At 37.3% G+C, this 19166-nt stretch overlaps 1 protein-coding gene across 9 annotated transcripts in view; it reads left to right on the top strand.

Annotated features, from left to right (window-relative positions):
- The window catches only part of SEC11A (SEC11 homolog A, signal peptidase complex subunit), a 55287-nt gene that overhangs the window by 14227 nt on the left and 21894 nt on the right, over positions 1 to 19166 (top strand). The window lies entirely within an intron of this gene.

Here is a 19166-nt window from a genome sequence, read left to right as displayed (position 1 = left end):
AGAGGATGTTGAATTCTCTAACTTTCTATCCTGAGATAGATCCTACTTGGTCATAAGGTGTATATTGTTTGGTCTAAACATTTACTAAAATGTTAGATACTTTTTATGTCTATATCCGTGATACCATTCTGTGGTTTTCTTGTAACATCTTTATCTGATTTGGGTATCAGTAATGTTGACCTTCATAAAGTGAGTTGGGAAGTATTCCCTCTTCTGCAGTTTTCCAGAAGAGTTGGCATAGAATTATTATGATTTTTTTCTTTAAATGCTCGGTAGAATTCATTAGTGAGTACTTTCTGAGCCTGGAGTTTTTCTTTGTGTGAAGGTTTTTAAATCGTAAATTCAGTTTCTTTAATAGGTCTGTTCAGGTCTATCTATTTCTTCTGCAGTGAGCTTTGGTAGCGTGTGTATTTCAAAAATTAATATATTGGTATAAAGGTATTCACAATACTTATTATCCTTTTGATATTTGTATATTAATACAAATTAATAAGTATTAGTCTAGTGATGTCACCTCTCTCATTCCTTCCTGATATCAGTAATTCATATCTTCTTTTTTTTTTTCCTGATTAGTCTAGCTAATTGATCTCCTCAAAGAACCAACTTTTGGTTTGCTTTTCCTTACTGTTTTCCTGTCTTCAGTTTCACTTATTTCTACTCATATTTTTAGTATTTCTTTTTTGTGAGTTACTTTGGATTTCATTTGGTTTTCCTAGTGTTTTAAGGTGGAAGCTTCATTTGGGAAATCCACAAATATTTGGAAATTAAACAGTGCATTTCTAAATAACCCATGGGTCAAAGGAGAATCACAAGGGAAATTGCAAAATATTTTGAACTGAATATAAACAAAAACACAACATATAATTTGAGACATTTCTGTTTTTCTTAACATAGGCCTTTACTACTATAAAATTCCCTTTACATACTACTTTAGGTGCATCCCACAAATTTTGAAATGTTGTATTTTTATTCTCTTTTGATTTCTTCTTTTACCGTGGGTGATTCAGAAGTGTTATTTGATTTCTAAACATTTAGGAGAATTTTTCAGGTATCTTTCTGTTACTGATTTCTATTTTCATTCCATTGTGATTGGAGAATACTCTTTGCATAATTCAAATCCCTTTCTATTTATTGAGACTTGTTTTGTGGTCTTGAATATGGCTATCTTGGTGAATGTTCTGTGTGTACTTAAAAGGAATGTGTATCTGTTGTTGTTGGGCAGAATGTTCTGTAAATATCAGTTAGGTCAAATTGCTTGGTAGTGTTGTTCAAATCTTCTCTATGCTTATTGATTTTTTTGTCTTCCTGCTGTATCAGTTATTGAGAGGGGGTGTTGACATTTCTGACTGTAACTATAGATTTGTCTATTTCTCCTATTCTTTTCCATTATAGTTTATCGCAGGATATTGAATATAGTTCCCTGTGGTATACATTATGCTATACATAAACTTGTTGTTTATCCATTCTTTTTTTAATATATAAATTTATTTATTTATTTATTTATTTTTGGCTGTGTTGGGTCTTCGTTTCTGTGCGAGGGCTTTCTCTAGTTGCGGCGAGTGGGGGCCACTCTTCATCGCGGTGCGTGGGCCTCTCACTGTCGTGGCCTCTCCTGTTGCGGAGCACAGGCTTCAGACGCGCAGGCTCAGTAGTTGTGGCTCACGGGCCCAGTTGCTCCGTGGCATGTGGGATCTTCCCAGACCAGGGCTCGAACCTGTGTCCCCTGCATTGGCAGGCAGATTCTCAACCACTGCACCACCAGAGAAGCCCCTATCCATTCTTAATGTAATAGTTTGCATCTACCAACCCTAAACTCCCAATCCATCCCTCTCTCTCCCCCTCCCCCACTTGGCAACCACTAGTCTGTTCTCTATGTCGATGAGTCTGTTTCTGTTTTGTACATAGGTTCATTTGTGCCATATTTTAGATTCCACATATAAGTGATATCATATGGTATTTGTCTTTCTCTTTCTGACTTACTTCATTTGGTGTGATAATCTCTAGTTGCATCCTGAAATAGTTTTTTATTGCTATGACTTCAGTTTCACTGAACTTTTCTTCTGTGATGTCTAATCTGCTGTTATTCCATTCTGTGTGGTTTTCAGACAAGATTGGGTGCTTTCAGGGTGGTATGCTGTGTGGTTTTCACTTCAGGCATTTTCTTTTTCATCTCCAGAGGTTTGGGTTGGGTCTTGGATATATTTTCTATCACCTGAATCTCTATTTAATGTGCTCAGTCTTTCCCCTACCTTTTATTTTTATTTTTTTTGCCACACCACACAACTTGTGGGATCTTAGTTCCCTGACCAGGGATTGAACCTGGGCCGCGGCAGTGAAAACGCTGAGTCCTAACCACTGGACTGCCAGGGAATTCCTGTTTCAAGGCTTTTTTAAAAGGCTTTGTTAGGCAAGTCCAGAGTAGCCTTCGGTCTAAGGTTAATTTTGCACCACAACTGAACAATAACTTTTGAGTATGCTATCCAAAGCCCATGTGTTATGAACATTTCCACTCTGGCTGGTGGAAACAAATTATCCCTGCCCCATATGAGCATTTAGAATTGTCCTGTCTGCTCCTTTTAGTTGGTTCTTTTTCCGTCCTTGGTACTTCCCTGAAATGCATGTGCTGATCATTGCTGATCATCACTCAGCTGAAGACTTGAGAAGAGACCCTCTGTAGATCTTTGTGTAGTTCTCATTTCTGTACTGCCCTACAATCTAAGTTGCCTTCACTTCCCCAAACTCCCAGTTCTTTATCCTCAAGTCAAGGAGACTTCTAGGCTCTGGCTACATTTCTGTTTTGCCCTGTGGCCTGGAAACTATCCATTCTGTAAATTGGAGCAATTGTAGGGCTCACCTTGTTTCTCCTTTCATAGTCCTATGCTACCTGGACACAGTCACATGTCCATTGTCTGAAAACCTTTGTTTCATATACTTTGTCCAGTGTTTTAGTTATTTCAGGCAGGGAGCTAAATTTGGTCCCTGTTCCTCCAATTTGGCCTGAATAGCATATATTGGAGATTCATCTATGTTGTGTGTTTCAGTAGTTCATGTTTTCTATTCCTGAGTAGTTTTCCATTACTTGGAAATGTTGTAATTTATTTATTCACCTGTTGATGGACATTTGGGTTTTTGTCTTTTTTTTCCCCAATTTGAGGCTGTTACAAATGAAACTGCTGTACATGTGTTGTGTTTTCATTTGTCAGATTTTTAAAAGATTTAATGGATTTTTTAAAATGAAAATTATCTTATTGGTATTATGCCTGTTTAGACTATTCAGGAACTTTTGTTATTGTTGTTAATCTTTTAAGATCCTCACTGGGACTGTCAGTGACTTTATTGGACCATAATAACAGTGTCTATTCTGAATGCACTTCAATTTTTCCAACACCATCAGTTTCACTTGTACCTGCTGTCCATGTATCTGCCTCTAATGCCCTAGCTTCTATTGCTGCTTCTTCTGTGAGTTAGAAACCAGGGGAATTGTGGTTATGAATTAATGAGTCTCTTAGTTTGAGGTCGCAAGGTAAGTGGAATTTAAGACTCAGGCCAATGGCTATTTTGTAGCTCTGGGACACATTTTTGCTTCCATGGTCACTTCTGTCTTCGCTTGAGATGGCTAGAAGTCTGACTTCTATGGAAATAGCCTATATTTTGAACTTCAAGTATCTATTACAAGAACAGGAAATATAATGGTATATTTGATAACTAAAGAATAAATGCACAGTATATAATTTCCAGATTATGGCTTGTTAAATTATAATATTTAAACTTACTATCAGCTTTATTTTGCTGAATTTTCTGTTGTAGGTTTTTCTTAAATTCTTGTTATTTATTACTTACTGTGTATTTTAAGTTGTCATGTGGATTATTCTAGTAATGGAACTTTTGGGGCAAGTCTCCACACACTACTTCCTAAAAGTGCAAAAGAAAAATAGCACACACAGATCTCCCTATACCATAGCTACCAAAAGATATTACATAGAGCTCTGACTATTTTTAATAACATTCTTTTCTGGTTACACCTTGAACACTGAGGGATATAATGTTCCAGTCACTTCTTAGAAAAAATAATGGGGCTATTCAATTCTGTGGTTATTATTCTACATATGTCACAATGTCTTATTAATAGTTAGCTTGATGTAGCCAAATGGTATGAGAAGGTTAGGTAGCTGCCACCTTATTTCTGCCAGTACCCAAAAAAGCACTTCTTTCTGTACATTGATTCTGTATATTCATTAGCATTCAGATATAGTGGCGAAGAAAGCAGGGGCTAGGGAGGCAATATGTTTGTCTTTTCAGTAAAGATTTTTGTCACAAAAAAGGGGAGAAAAGAAAGAGAAAAATAGGACATTTTCAAACTTGCTCAGGGAGAATATTTGTTTTAGCAAATAGTGTGCTTCTGTCTAGGTTTTGGCTCACAGACTGACTTAGCAGTATGCAAACAGGCACCTTTTAAGGAACATTTGCCAGTTACATGTATTGAGGGACTTTTAACCTCTTTCTCTAATAAGAATGATGAGGATGATCTTGATGATTAGATGCATTTCACAACAATGATTCTATAGCAAAAAGTAGTATTACATGTCTGAAGAAAAAAAGAAGGGTAATTATAGTGACCTCCTTGCAGGGACAGAGAAAATCACAATTTTTAAGTCTTTCATTTTTCTTTTAAAGAACAGTTATTTTAGGGACTTACCTGGCAGCCCAGTGGTTAAGACTCTGCACTCCCAATGCAGGGGGCATAGGTCCCATCCCTGGTTGGGGAACTAAGATCCCACACGCTGCATAGCATGGCCAAAAAAAAAAAAAAAAACAACAGTTATTTTATTAGATATCGCACACCTGTTCTGACAATGCTACATCTGTGCCCTTCTGAAAATGGAAAGATTTTCCTCAACGAAACAGATTTGAACTGGCCAACATGTAGCTATTTTTAGTTTTATTTATTTCAGTGTGAATTTTTTATGTTTTGCTGGAGAAATATTAATATGGTTGATTATGGGATATTGCCTGCTTGGGGTGTTATGTGCTATATGGTATGTTACCTTTTCAAAATCTGGCCAATTCTGAATTACGAAGCATTTCTGACCCCCAAGGATGTTAAATAAGGAATCATGAAACTATATTTTGTAGTTTTTATGGAATCCCACAGCCCTTCCTAAAGTGATTCTAGATCAGGGCCCATAATCTATTGTCCTAACCAGTACTATAAGTGGCTTTTTTAGCATGGGAAGTTTGGAAAATAGAGCCTTTAGCTGAATTCCTGACTGCTGATCCATAGATTGACCATAATCACTTCTTAGAAGCTAGTTTTCCTACTTTTAGCCTCTCCCACTCTACTTCCTCAACTCTGTCTTTGGAATAAAAAGACCACTTCTTGTCTTTTAAAAAGCTATCATCTTGAGGTGGAGTCAAGATGGCGGTGTGGGAAGACGTGGAGTTAGCATCTCCCTACAACTAGGGTGCCTGCCAGCTGCTGGTGGGGGACTCTGATGCCCAAGGAGACGGAAGGAACCCCAAAGTGAACCAGTAGGATGTAGGGGGACTGAGGGGTAGGAGAAGTGGAGGCCAGAGAGGATCAGCACCCCTGAGGCTGGAGAGATCAAGAGAGGCAGGCAGAAGGGGCCCCCGGAGAGAGCAGGAGAGGAGTGGAGGGCGATTGCCCTGCCCACTCAGGCACAGGGAGCCTGCTGCGCTCCCAGGCCGGTCCCCTGCTCTCCAAAGCCCACTCCAGGCCACATGGGTCCTTGAGGGCATATGAGGGAGGCCTGGGAGATCAGGAGAGGCAGGCGGGAGGGGCCCTCTGGGAGGAGCAAGAGAGGAGCAGAGGGTGATTGCCCTACCCACTCAAGCCCAGGGAGCCTGCTGGGCTCCCAGGTGAGGCCCCTGCCCTCTGAGACCAGAGGTGGGGGCACGCCTGGGACCCTTCTGTTCCTTGAGCCTGAGGCCCACCCCCCACAGCCCCCAGGGCCTTTTCCAGCCCTGTGGGTCCTGAGCATTGGCCCCACCCACCACCCAAACCTCGCCCCTGCTTAGGCCCTGCCTCCCACAGCCAAGACCTCCCCCCCCCCTTTTTCTTTTTCCCCTCCTCTTTTTTACTATTGTGGTATTGATGTACCTTCTGGTTGTTGATTCATCTATACTTTTATTTTTATATTCTTCCTAACGTATCTATTAGGATCCTAGTCTAATTTTATTTTTTACTTTGTTACTGTTTTTCGGTTTTTTGTTTGTTTCTTTTTTGTTTTTTTTTTTCTACGCCTCAGGCGGCTTGCGGGATCTTGGTTCATGAGCCCAGGGTCCGGCTGAAGCTCCTGCAGTGGGACTCTGAGTCTGAACCACTGGACTAACAAGAGAACCTCAGACTCCAGGGAATATTCATCAGAGTGAGGTCTCACGGAGTTCCTCATCTCAGCACCAAGACCCAGCTCTACCCAATAGCCTACAAACCCCAGTGTTGGAAGCCTCAGGCCAAACAACAAGTAAGACAGGAACACAATCCCACTCACAAAAAATTAAAAAAAAAAAAAATGAGCCGGAAAAAAATATGTCACAGATGAAGGAGCAAGGTAAAAACCTACAGGACCAAATAAATGAAGAGGAAATAGGCAATCCACCTGAAAAAGAATTCAGAGTAATGACAGTAAAGATGATCCGGAATCTCGGAAATAGAATGGAGGCATGGACTGAGGAAATACAAGAAATGTTTAACAAAGATCTAGATGAACTAAAGGACAAACAAACCGAGATGAACAACACAATAACTGAAATGAAGAATACACTAGAAGGAATCAATAACAGAATAACTGAGGCAGAAGAACGAATAAGTGAGCTGGAAGACAAAGTGGTGGAAATAACTGCAGAGGAGCAGAATAAAGAAAAAAAGAATGAAAAGAATTGAAGACAAGCTCAGAGACCTCTGGGACAACACTAAACGCACCAACATTCGAATTATAGGGGTCCCAGAAGAAGAAGAGAAAAAGAAAGGGTCTGAGAAAATATTTGAAGAGATTATTGTTGAAAACTTCCCTAACATGGGAAAGGAAATAGTCACCCAAGTCCGGGAAGCACAGAGAGTCCCATAGAGTATAAACCCTAGGAAAAACACACCAAGACACATATTAATCAAACTAACAAAAATTAAATCAAAGAAAAAATATTAAAAGCAGCAAGGGAAAAGCAACAAATAACATACAAGGGAAACCCCATAAGGTTAACAGCTGATTTTTCAGCGGAAACTCTGCAGACCAGAAGGGAGTGGCAGGAGAGGGCAGACAGCAGAAGCAAGAACTACATTCCTGCAGCCTGTGGAACAAAAACCACATTCATAAAAAGATGGACAAGATGAAAAGGCAGAGGGCTATGTATCAGATAAAGGAACAAGATAAAACCCCAGAAAAACAACTAACTGAAGTGGAGATAGGCAACCTTCCAGAAAAAGAATTCAGAATAATGATACTGAAGATGATCCAGGACCTTGGGAAAAGAATGGAGGCAAAGATCGAGAAGATGCAAGAAATGTTTAACAAAGACATTGAATAATTAAAGAACAAATAAACAGAGATGAACAACACAATAACAAATGAAAAATACATTAGAAGGAATCAAAAGCAGAATAACTGAGGCAGAAGAGCGGATAAGTGACCTGGAGGACAGAATGGTGGGGAACAGAATGAAGAAAAAAGAATGAAAAGAAATAAAGACAGCCTAAGAGACCTCTGGGACAACATTAAATGCAACAACATTCGCGTTATAGTGGTCCCAGAAGGAGGAGAGAGAGAGAAAGGATCTGTGAAAATATTTGAAGAGATTATAGTCGAAAACTTCTCTAACATGGGAAAGGAAATAGCCACCTAAGTCCAGGAAGCGCAGAGAGTCTCAGGCAGGATAAACCCAAGGAGAAACACGTGAGACACATAGTAATCAAATTGGCAAAAATTAAAGACAAAGAAAAATTATTGAAAGCAGCAAGGGAAAAACGACAAATAACATACAAGGGAACTCCTATAAGGTTAACAGCTGATTTCTCAGCAGAAACTCTACAAGCCAGAAGGGAGTGGCATGATATACTTAAAGTGATGAAAGGGAAGAACCTACAACCAAGATTACTCTACCCGGCAAGGATCTCATTCAGATTCGATGGAGAAATCAAAAGCTTTACAGACAAGCAAAAGCTAAGAGAAATCAACACCACCAAACCAGCTCTACAACAAATGCTAAAGGAACTTCTCTAAGTGGGAAACACAAGAGAAGAAAAAAAGGACCTACAAAAACAAAAACAAACCCAAAACAATTAAGAAAATGGTCATAGGAACACACATATCGATAATTACCTCAAACGTGAATGGATTAAATGCTCCAACCAAAAGACACAGGCTTGCTGAATGGATACAAAAACAAGACCCATATATGTGCTGTCTACAAGAGACCCACTTCAGACCTAGGGACACATACAGACTGAAAGTGAGGGGATGGAAAAAGGTATTCCATGCAAATGGAAATTAAAAGAAAGCTGGAGTAGCAATACTCATATCAGATAAAATAGACTTTAAAATAGAGAATGTTACAAGAGACAAGGAAGGACACTACATAATGATCAAGGGATCAATCCAAGAAGAAGATGTAACAATTATAAATATATATGCACCCAACATAGGAGCACCTCAATACCTAAGGCAACTGCTAACAGCTATAAAAGAGGAAATCGACAGCAACACAATAATGGTGGGAGACTTTAGCATCTCACTTACACCAATGGGCAGATCATCCAAACAAAAAATTAATAAGGAAACACAAGCTTTAAATGACACAATAGACCAGATAGATTTAATTGATATTTATAGGACATTCCATCCAAAAACAGCAGATTACACTTTCTTCTCAAGTGCGCATGGAACACTCTCCAGGATACATCACATCTTGGGTCACAAATCAAGCCTCAGTAAATTTAAGAAAATTGAAATTATATCAAGCATTTTTTCTGGCCACAACGCTATGAGATTAGAAATCAATTACAGGGAAAAAAACGTAAAAAAGACAAACACATGGAGGCTAAACAATACATTACTAAATAACCAAGAGATCACTGAAGAAATCAAAGAGGAAATCAAAAAATACCTAGAGACAAATGACAATGAGAACACGGTGATCCAAAACCTATGGGATGCAGCAAAAGCAGTTCTAAGAGGAAAGTTTATAGCTATACAAGCCTACCGCAAGGAACAAGAAATATCTCAAGTAAACAATCTAACCTTACACCTAAAGGAACTAGAGAAAGAAGAACAAACAAAACCCAAAGTTGGCAGAAGGAAATAAATCATAAAGATCAGAGCAGAAATAAATGAAATAGAAACAGAAAACAATAGCAAAGATCAATAAAACTAAAAGCTGGTTCTTTGAGAAGATAAACAAAATTGACAGACCATTAGCCAGATTCATCAAGAAAAAGAGGGAGAGGACACAAATCAATAAAATTAGAAATGAAAAAGGAGACGTTACAAGAGACACCACAGCAATACAAAGCGTCCTGAGATGCTACTACAAGCAACTCTATGCCAAAAAAATGGACAACCTGGAAGAAATGGACAAATTCTTAGAAAGGTTTAACCTTCCAAGACTGAACCAGGAAGAAATAGAAAATATGAACAGACCAGTCACAAGTAATGAAATTGAAATTGTGATTAAAAATCTTCCAGCAAATAAAAGTCCAGGACCAGATGGTTTCACAGGTGAATTCTATCAAACATTTAGAGAAGAGCTAACACCCATCCTTCTCAAACTCTTCCAAAAAATTGCAGAGGAAGGGACACTCCCAAACTCATTCTATGAGACCACCATCACCCTGATACCAAAACCAGACAAAGATACTACAAAAAAAGAAAATTACAGACCAATATCACTGATGAATATAGATGCAAAAATCCTCAACAAAATACCAGCAAACAGAATCCAGCAACACATTAAAAGGATCATACACCATGATCAAATGGGATTTATCCCAGGGATGCAAGGATTCTTCAATATACGCAAATCAATCAGTGTGATACACCATATTAACACATTGAAGAATAAAAACCATATGATCATCTCGATAGATGCAGAAAAAGCTTTTGACAAAATTCAACACCCATTTATGATAAAAACTCTCCAGAAAGTGGGTATACAGGGAACCTACCTCAACCTAATAAAGGCCATATATGACAAACCCACAGCAAACGTCATCCTCAATGGTGAAAAACTGAAAGCATTTCCTCTTAAGATCAGGAACAAGACAAGGATGTCCACTCTCACCACTATTATTCAACATAGTTTTGGAAGTCCTAGCCATGGCAATCAGAGAAGAAAAAGAAATAAAAGGAATACAAATCGGAAAAGAAAAAAACCTGTCACTGTTTACAGATGACATGATACTACACATAGAGAATCCTAAAGATGCCACCAGAAAACTACTAGAGCTAATCAATGAATTTGGTAAAGTTGCAGGATACAAAATTCATGCACAGAAATCTCTTGCATTCCTATACACTAATGATGAAAAATCTGAAAGAGAAATTAAGGAAACACTCCCATTTACCATTTCAACAAAAAGAATAAAATACCTAGGAATAAACCTACCTAGGGAGACAAAACACCTGTATGCAGAAAAGTATAAGACGCTGATGAAAGAAATTAAAGATGATACAAACAGAAGGAGAGATATGCCATGTTCTTGGATTGGAAGAATCAATATTGTGAAAATGACTGTACTACCCAATGCAATTTACCGATTCAGTGCAGTCCCTATCAAATTACCAATGGCATTTTTTACAGAACTAGAACAAAAAATCTTAAAATTTGTCTGGAGACGCAAAAGACCTCGAATAGCCAAAGTGGTCTTGAGGGGGAAAAAAGGAGCTGGAGGAATCAGACTCCCTGACTTCAGACTATACTACAAAGCTACAGTAATCAAGACATATGGTACTGGCACAAAAACAGAAATATAGATTAATGGAACAGGATAGAAAGCTCAGGGATAAACCCACCCACCTATGGTCAACTAATCTATGACAAAGGAGGCAATGATATACAATGGAGAAAAGACAGTCTCTTCAATAAGTGGTGCTGGGAAAACTGGACAGCTACATGTAAAAGAAATTAGGACACTCCCTAACACCATACAAAAAATAAATTCAAAATGGATTAGAGACCTAAATATAAGACTGGACACTATAAAACTCTTAGAGGAAAACATAGGAAGAACACTCTTTGACATAAATCACAGCATGATCTTTTTTGACTCACCTCCTAGAGTAATGGAAATAAAAACAAAAATAAACAAATGGGACCTAATGAAACTTAAAAGCTTTTCCACAGCAAAGGAAACTGCAAACAAGACGAAAAGACAACCCTCAGAATGGGAGAAAATATTTGCAAACGAATCAACAGACAAAGGATTAATCGCCAAAATATATAAACAGCTCATGCAGCTCAATATTAAAAAAAAGAAAAACCCAATCCAAAAATGGGCAGAAAACCTAAATAGACATTTCTCCAAAGAAGACATACAGATGGCCAAGAAGCACATGAAAAGCTGCTCAACATCACTAATTATTAGAGAAATGCAAATCAAAACTACAATGAGGTATCACCTCACACCAGTTAGAATGGGCATCATCAGAAAATCTACAAACAACAAATGCTGGAGAGAGTGTGGAGAAAAGGGAACCCTCTTGCACTGTTGGTGGGAATGTAAATTGATACAGCCACGATGGAGAACAGTATGGAGGTTCCTTAAAAAACTAAAAATAGAGTTACCATACGATCCAGCAATCCCACTACTGGGCATATACCCAGAGAAAACCATAATTCAAAAAGACACATGCACCCCAGTGTTTACTGCAGCACTATTTGCAATAGCCAGGACATGGAAGCAACCTAAATGCCCATTGGCAGATAAATGGATAAAGAAGATATGGCACATATATACAGTGGAATACTACTCAGCCATAAAAAGGAACGAAATTGGGTCATTTGTAGAGACGTGGATGGATCTAGAGACTGTCATACAGAGTGAAGTAAGTCAGAAAGAGAAAAACAGATATCGTATATTAACACATATATGTGGAACCTAGAAAAATGGTACAGATGAACCGGTTTTAGGGCAGAAATTGAGACACAGATGTAGAGAAAAAACGTATGGACACCAAGGGGGGAAAGTGGCAGGGGGTGACACCAAGGGGGGAAAGTGGTGGGGGGTGGTGGTGGTGTGATGAATTGGGAGATTGAGATTGACATAGATACACTAATATGTATAAAATGGATAACTAATAATAACCTGCTGTATAAAATAATAGATAAATTTCAAAAATAAGTAAATAAATAAAAGTTAAAAAAAAAAAAGAAGGGCGTGGCAGGATATACTTAAACTGATGAAAGAGAAAAACCTACAGCGAAGATTACTCTACCCAGCAAGGATGTCATTCAGATTCGATGGAGGAGTCAAAAGCTTTTCAGACAAGTAGAAGCTAAGAGAATTCAGCACCACCAAACCAGCTTTGTAAAAAATGCTGAAGAAACTTCTCTTAAGCGGGAAACGCAAGACAAGAAAAAGACCCACAAAAACAACCTGAGAACAATTAAGAAAATGGTAATGGGAACATTCATATTGATAATAACATTGAATGCAAATGGATTAAATGCCCCAACCAAAAGACACAGACTGGCTGAATGGATACGAAAACAAGACCCATATATATGCTGTCTGCAAGAGACCCACTTCAGACCTAGGGACACATACAGACTGAAAGTGAGGGGATGGAAAAAGGTATTCCATGCAAATGGAAATCAAAAGAAAGCTGGAGTAGCAATACTCATATCAGATAAAATAGACTTTAAAATAAAGACTGTTACAAGAGATAAGGAGGGATAGTACATAATGATCAAAGGATCAATCCAAGAAGAAGATATAACAATCATAAATGTTTATGCACCCAACATAGGAGCACCTCAATACATAAGGCAAATGCTAACAACCATCAAAGGAGAAATCGACAGTAACACAATAATAGTAGGGGACTTTAACACCCCAATTACACCAATGGACAGATCATCCAAACAGAAAATAAATAAGGAAACAGAAGCTTTAAATGACACAATAGACCAGATAGATTTAATTGATATTTATAGGACATTCCACCCAAAAATGGCAGAATACACTTTCTTTTCAAGTGTACATGGAACATTCTCCAGGATAGATCACATCTTGGGTCACAAATCAAGCCTCAGTAAATTTAAGAAAATTGAAATAGTATCAAGCATCTTTTCTGACCACAACACTATGAGGTTGGAAATCAATTACAGGAAAAAAACTGTAAAAAACACAAATACATGGAGGCTAAACAGTGTGCTACTAAATAGCCAAGAGATCGCTGAAGAAATCAAAGAAGAAATAAAAAAATACATAGAAACAAATGACAATGAAAATACAACGACCCAAAACCTGTGGGACACAGCAAAAGGAGTTCTAAGGGAAGTTTATAGCAATACAACCTCACCTCAAGAAATAAGAAATATCTCAAATAAACCCTACACTTAAAACAACTAGGGAAAGAAGAACGTGGAAAACCCAAAGTCAATAGAAGGAAAGAAATCATAAAGATCAGAGCAGAAATAAATGAAATAGAAACGAAGAAAACAATAGCAAAGATCAATAAAACTAAAAGCTGGTTCTTTGAGAAGATAAACAAAATTGATAAACCCTTAGACTCATCTAGAAAAAAAGGGAGAGGACACAAATCAATAAAATTAGAAATGAAAAAGGAGAAATAACAACTGACACTACAGAAATACAAAGGATTATAAGAGACTACTTCAAACAACTATATGCCAATAAAATGCACAATCACGAAGAAATGGACAAATTCTTGGAAAGGTACAACTTTCCAAGACTGAACCAGGAAGAATTAGAAAATATAAACAGACCTATCACAAGTAATGAAATAGAAACCGTAATTAAAAATCTTCCAACAAACAAAAGTGCAGGACCAGATGGCTTCACAGGCGAATTCTATCAAACATTTAGAGAAGACCTAACACTGGTACTTCTCAAACTGTTCCAAAAAATTGCACAGGGAGAAACACTCCCAAATTCATTCTACGAAGCCACCATCACCCTGATACCAAAACCAGAATAAGATATCACAAAAAAAGAAAATTATAGGCCACTATCACTGATGAACATAGATGCAAAAATCCTGAACAAAATACTAGCAAACAGAACCCAACAGCACATTAAAAGGGTCATACACCATGATCAAGTGGGATTTATCCCAGAGATGCAAGGATTCTTCAATATATGCAAATCAATCAGTGTGATACACCACATTAACGAACTGAAGGATAAAAACCATATGATCATCTCAATAGATGCAGAAAAACCTTTTGACAAAATTCAACACCCATTTATGATAAAAACTCTCCAGAAAGTGGGCATAGAGGGAACCTACCTCAACATAATAAAGGCCATATATGACAAACCCACAGCAAGCATCATACTCAATGGTGAAAAACTGAAAGCATTTCCACTAAGATCAAGAACAATTCAAGGATGTCCACTCTCACCACTCTTATTCAACATAGTTTTGTAAGTCTTAGCCACAGCAATCAGAGAAGAAAAAGAAATAAAAGGAATACAAACTGGAAAAGAAGAAGTAAAACTGTCTCTGTTTGCTGATGACATGACATTATACATAGAAAATCCTAAAGATGCCACCAGAAAACTCCTAGAGCTAATCAGTGAATTTGGTAAGGTTGCAGGATACAAAATTCATGCACAGAAATCTCTTGCATTCCTATACACCAACAACGAAAAATCAGAAAGAGAAATTAAGGAAACACTCCCATTTACCATTGCAACAAAAAGAATAAAATACCTAGGGAATAAACCTGCCTAAGAAGGCGAAAGACTTGTACTTAGAAAAGTATAAGACACTGATGAAAGAAATCAAAGATGACATAAACAGATGGAGAAATAGACCATGTTCGTGGATTGGAAGAATCAATATTGTGAAAATGACCATACTACCCAAGGCAATCTACAGATTCAGTGCAATCCCTATCAAACTACCAATGGCATTCTTCACAGAATTAGAACAAAAAATTTTACAATTCGTATGGAAACACAAAAGACCCCGAATAGCCAAAGCATTCTTGAGAAAGAAAGATGCAGTTGCAGGAATCAGGCTCCCCGACTTCAAACTATACCACAAAGCTACAGTAATCAAGGCAGTATGGTACTGGCACAAAAACAAATATAGATCAGTGGTACAAGACAGAATGCCCAGATAAACCCGTGCACATATGGGCACCTAATTTACGACAAAAGAGGCAAAAACATACAGTGGAGAAAAGATAGCCTCTTCAGTAAGTGGTGCTGGGAAAACTGGACAGCTGCATGTAAAAGAATGAAATTAGAACACTCCCTAACACCATACACAAAAATAAACTCCAAATGGATTAAAGACTTAAATGTAAGACCAGGCACTATAAAACTCTTAGAGGAAAACATAGGAAAAACACTCTTTGACATAAACCACAGCAAGATCTTTTTTGACCCACCTCCTAGAGTAATGGAAATAAAATCAAAAATAAACAAATGGGACTTAATTAAACTTATAAGCTTTTTCTCAGCAAAGGAAACCATAAACAAGACAAAAAAGACAACCCTCAGAATGGGAGAAAATATTTGCAAATGAAACAACAGACTAAGGATTAATCTCCAAAATACACAAACAGCTCATGGAACACAATATCAAAAAAACTGTCCAGTTAAAAAATGGGCAGAAGACCTCAGTAGACAGTTCACCAAGGAAGACATACAGATGAACAAGAGGCACATGAAAAGATGCTCAACATCACTAATTATTAGAGAAGTGCAAATCAAAACTACAGTGAGGTATCACCTCACGCCGGTCAGAATGGCCATTATCAAAAAATCTACAAACAATAAATGATGGAAAGGGTGTGGTGAAAAGGGAACCCTCTTGCACTGTTGGTGGTGATGTAAATTGATACAACCACTATGAAAAACAGTATGGAGTTTCCTTAAAAAACTAAAAATAGAACTACCATATGACCCAGCAATCCCACTACTGGGCATATACCCTGAGAAAACCATAATTCAGAAAAAGATACGTACCACAATGTTCATTGCAGCACTATTTACAATAGCCAGGACATGGAAGCAACATAAATGTCCATTGACAGATGAATGGATAAAGATGTTGCACATATATACAATGGAATATTACTCAGCCATAAAAAGAGTTATTGAGTTATTTGTAGTCAGGTGGATGGACCTAGAGTCTGTCATACGGAGTGAAGTAAGTCAGAAAGAGAAAAAGAAATACCATATGCTAACAAATATATATGGAATCTTTAAAAAAAAAAAGGGTACTGATGAACCTAGTTGCAGGGCAGGAATAAAGAGGTAGACATAGAAAATGGACTGGAGGACATGGGGTGGGAGGGTGAAGCTGGCGTGAAGCGAGAGTAGCATCGACATATATACACTACAGAATGTAAAATAGTTGGCTGGTGGGAAGCAGCATAGCACAGGGAAATCGGCTTGGTGCTTTGCGATGACCTAGAGGGGTGGGATAGGGAGGATGAGAGAGAGGCTCAAGAGGGAGGGGATATGGAGACATGTGTATGCATATGGCTGATTTGCTTTGTTGTGCAACGGAAACTAACAGTATTGTGAAGCAATTATACTCCAATAAAGATCTATTAAAAAAAACAAAAAAGCTACCATCTTGAGATGGAATTTAGGAGACGTAAGTTTTAGTTGCTCCTCTGCCTGCCAAGAGCTGTGCAGCCATGAGTGCATCACTTAGCTTCTCTGTGCCTCAGTTTTCTCACCATAAATGGGAGTGTCAAACTAGGTTTCAAATCACATCTGTATACTCATATTACTATATTACTCAAAGAACAGCAGGTATTTCTAAGTGTCCGTAAGAAAACGTCCGTATTTTCTTTCTTCCTTTGTGCATGATGTTATGTTGATAGAGTATGTCATACTTCATTGGAAATATGTTCTGGCCATTAACGTGGACTTAAGAAAAAAAACCTAAACAACTTATTTTTGAATAGGTGATACTTGAATTTAGTAAGAACTTAAAAAACATGACGCATATATATTGGAAAGAATTTTCCTTCCACCTTGAGTTCCAGTTCCTCTTTCCAAAGGCAGCCATTGTCCCCAGTTTCTTGTGTGTGCATCCAGAGATTAACTATACGTTTATAATAATATGCAACCTGAAACCTTTTTTTAGAGTATGCAGGAAAAACAGGTTAATTGCAGGGGAAAAAATAGAAAATGGTATAAGAGAGCTAAAATCCTCATCATAATAAATAGTTTATAGATGATGTTCCAAATTTATGAAAAGAGAAGCAATTAATTTTTAGAAGGATGAGGGTAAAATAGCTAAAAGAGATGAAAATGATTGCTGGGGGTGGCCTGCCATGGCCAGGATATGCAGGGGTTTGTTTTTTAATTATATATATCTGTTGACTCTATGTGTATGTAATCTTTTGATAAAAATAAAAATTAAAAAGGAGAAAAGAAGAAAATGTGGATAAACAAATGAAACAAAATTGCCTGGTATTGTTACCCCAGGTGTAACCAGTTTATTTTCTTCCAGTTTTGTCTATACTTTAAAAAATAAGAAAAATTGAAAGGTATCACCCCCATCCCCAAGAAAAAAAAAAAAGGTAAATACATGAGGTGATGAATGTGTTAATTAACTTGGGGGCATTCTTTCACAAGGTATATCAAATCATCACATTGTACTCTTTAAATATCTTAACAATTTTGTCAGTTATACCTCAATAAAACTAAAAAAAAAAGAAAGCTTGAAAGGATAGTACAGCAAACATCTGTAAGCTATCACAGGTTTAACAGTTTTTAACATTTTTCCATATTTGCTCTGTATGTACTTATGTGTATGTGTGTGTGTGTGTATATATATATATATATATATATATATATATATATATATATATATAATTTTTTCTGAATCCTTTGAAACAAATTGCAGATATGACAGTTCACCCCCAACTACTACTACTAATTACTGCTAAGCATGCATCTCTTACGAGTGACAGTGTCCTACATACCACAATACCATTATCATATGTAAGAAAATTAGCACTAATTTTCTAGTATCATTTAAGTCATAACTTGAGTTTCCCCAATTGACCCCAAAATGTCTTTTATAGTTAGGGTTTTTTCTTATATGCATTTTGTTCTTTTGAACCAAGATCTAACCAGGGTTTATGCGTTACATTTGGTTATTATGTCTCTTTATTCCAGTCCCCCACCTTTATTTTCATGACATTGAATTTTTGAAGACTGTAACAGTTGTCTTATAGAATGCCCATATGCTCATATATATATGTGTGTGTGTGCATATATATATATATAAATATATATAAACTTTTTTTTTTTTTTTTTTTGCCGCACCACACGGTATGCGGGATCTTAGTCCCCGACCAGGGATTGAACCCGTGACCTGTGCCCCCTGCAGTGGAAGCATGGAGTCTTAATCACTGGACTGCCAGGGAAGTCCCAGCACATATATTTTTTAAAATGACAAAAGTGAACTTACATTGGACATATTTTGAAACTTTTATTTTTTCACTTTATTTTATGACTGTCTTTTTAAGTTCACATTTTCGGTCATACATTCAAGGGTCTTCATAATCTGAGCTTAATATGCTTTTTCAGATTTCTGTCACTGCTCTCCAGCACCATCTTTTCCTCCCCTGAACTATCTGCCATGGTGTCCAGTCATCCTCTCTACTTTTATTCATTATCCAGCATTAGTACAACACAATTAGCTCATATATTTCCCTCACTTGAAATACCTTTCTAGTATTATATTTGCTTGTTTAAGTCATAGAATTTTACAATTTGTTGAGCAGTGTAAGTTTTGTAGGACATAAGGCTGGCCTTCAAGTCCTAACGATGTGACTGACAAGCTGTATGACTTTGATAAGTCATTTCCTTTCTGAGACTAAATTTCGTCAACTGTAAAATGAGGGGTCAAGTTAAATGTCATTGAATAGCCCATAATTATCAAGGGATAAGTATTGTAGAAAAGTAAGTATTAGAGTTTAGAAGCAGAGGT

Source organism: Balaenoptera borealis (genome assembly GCF_965194805.1).
Source record: "Balaenoptera borealis genome assembly, chromosome: 3".
NCBI lineage: Eukaryota > Metazoa > Chordata > Mammalia > Artiodactyla > Balaenopteridae > Balaenoptera > Balaenoptera borealis.
This window is presented reverse-complemented; position numbering and strand designations above follow the sequence as displayed.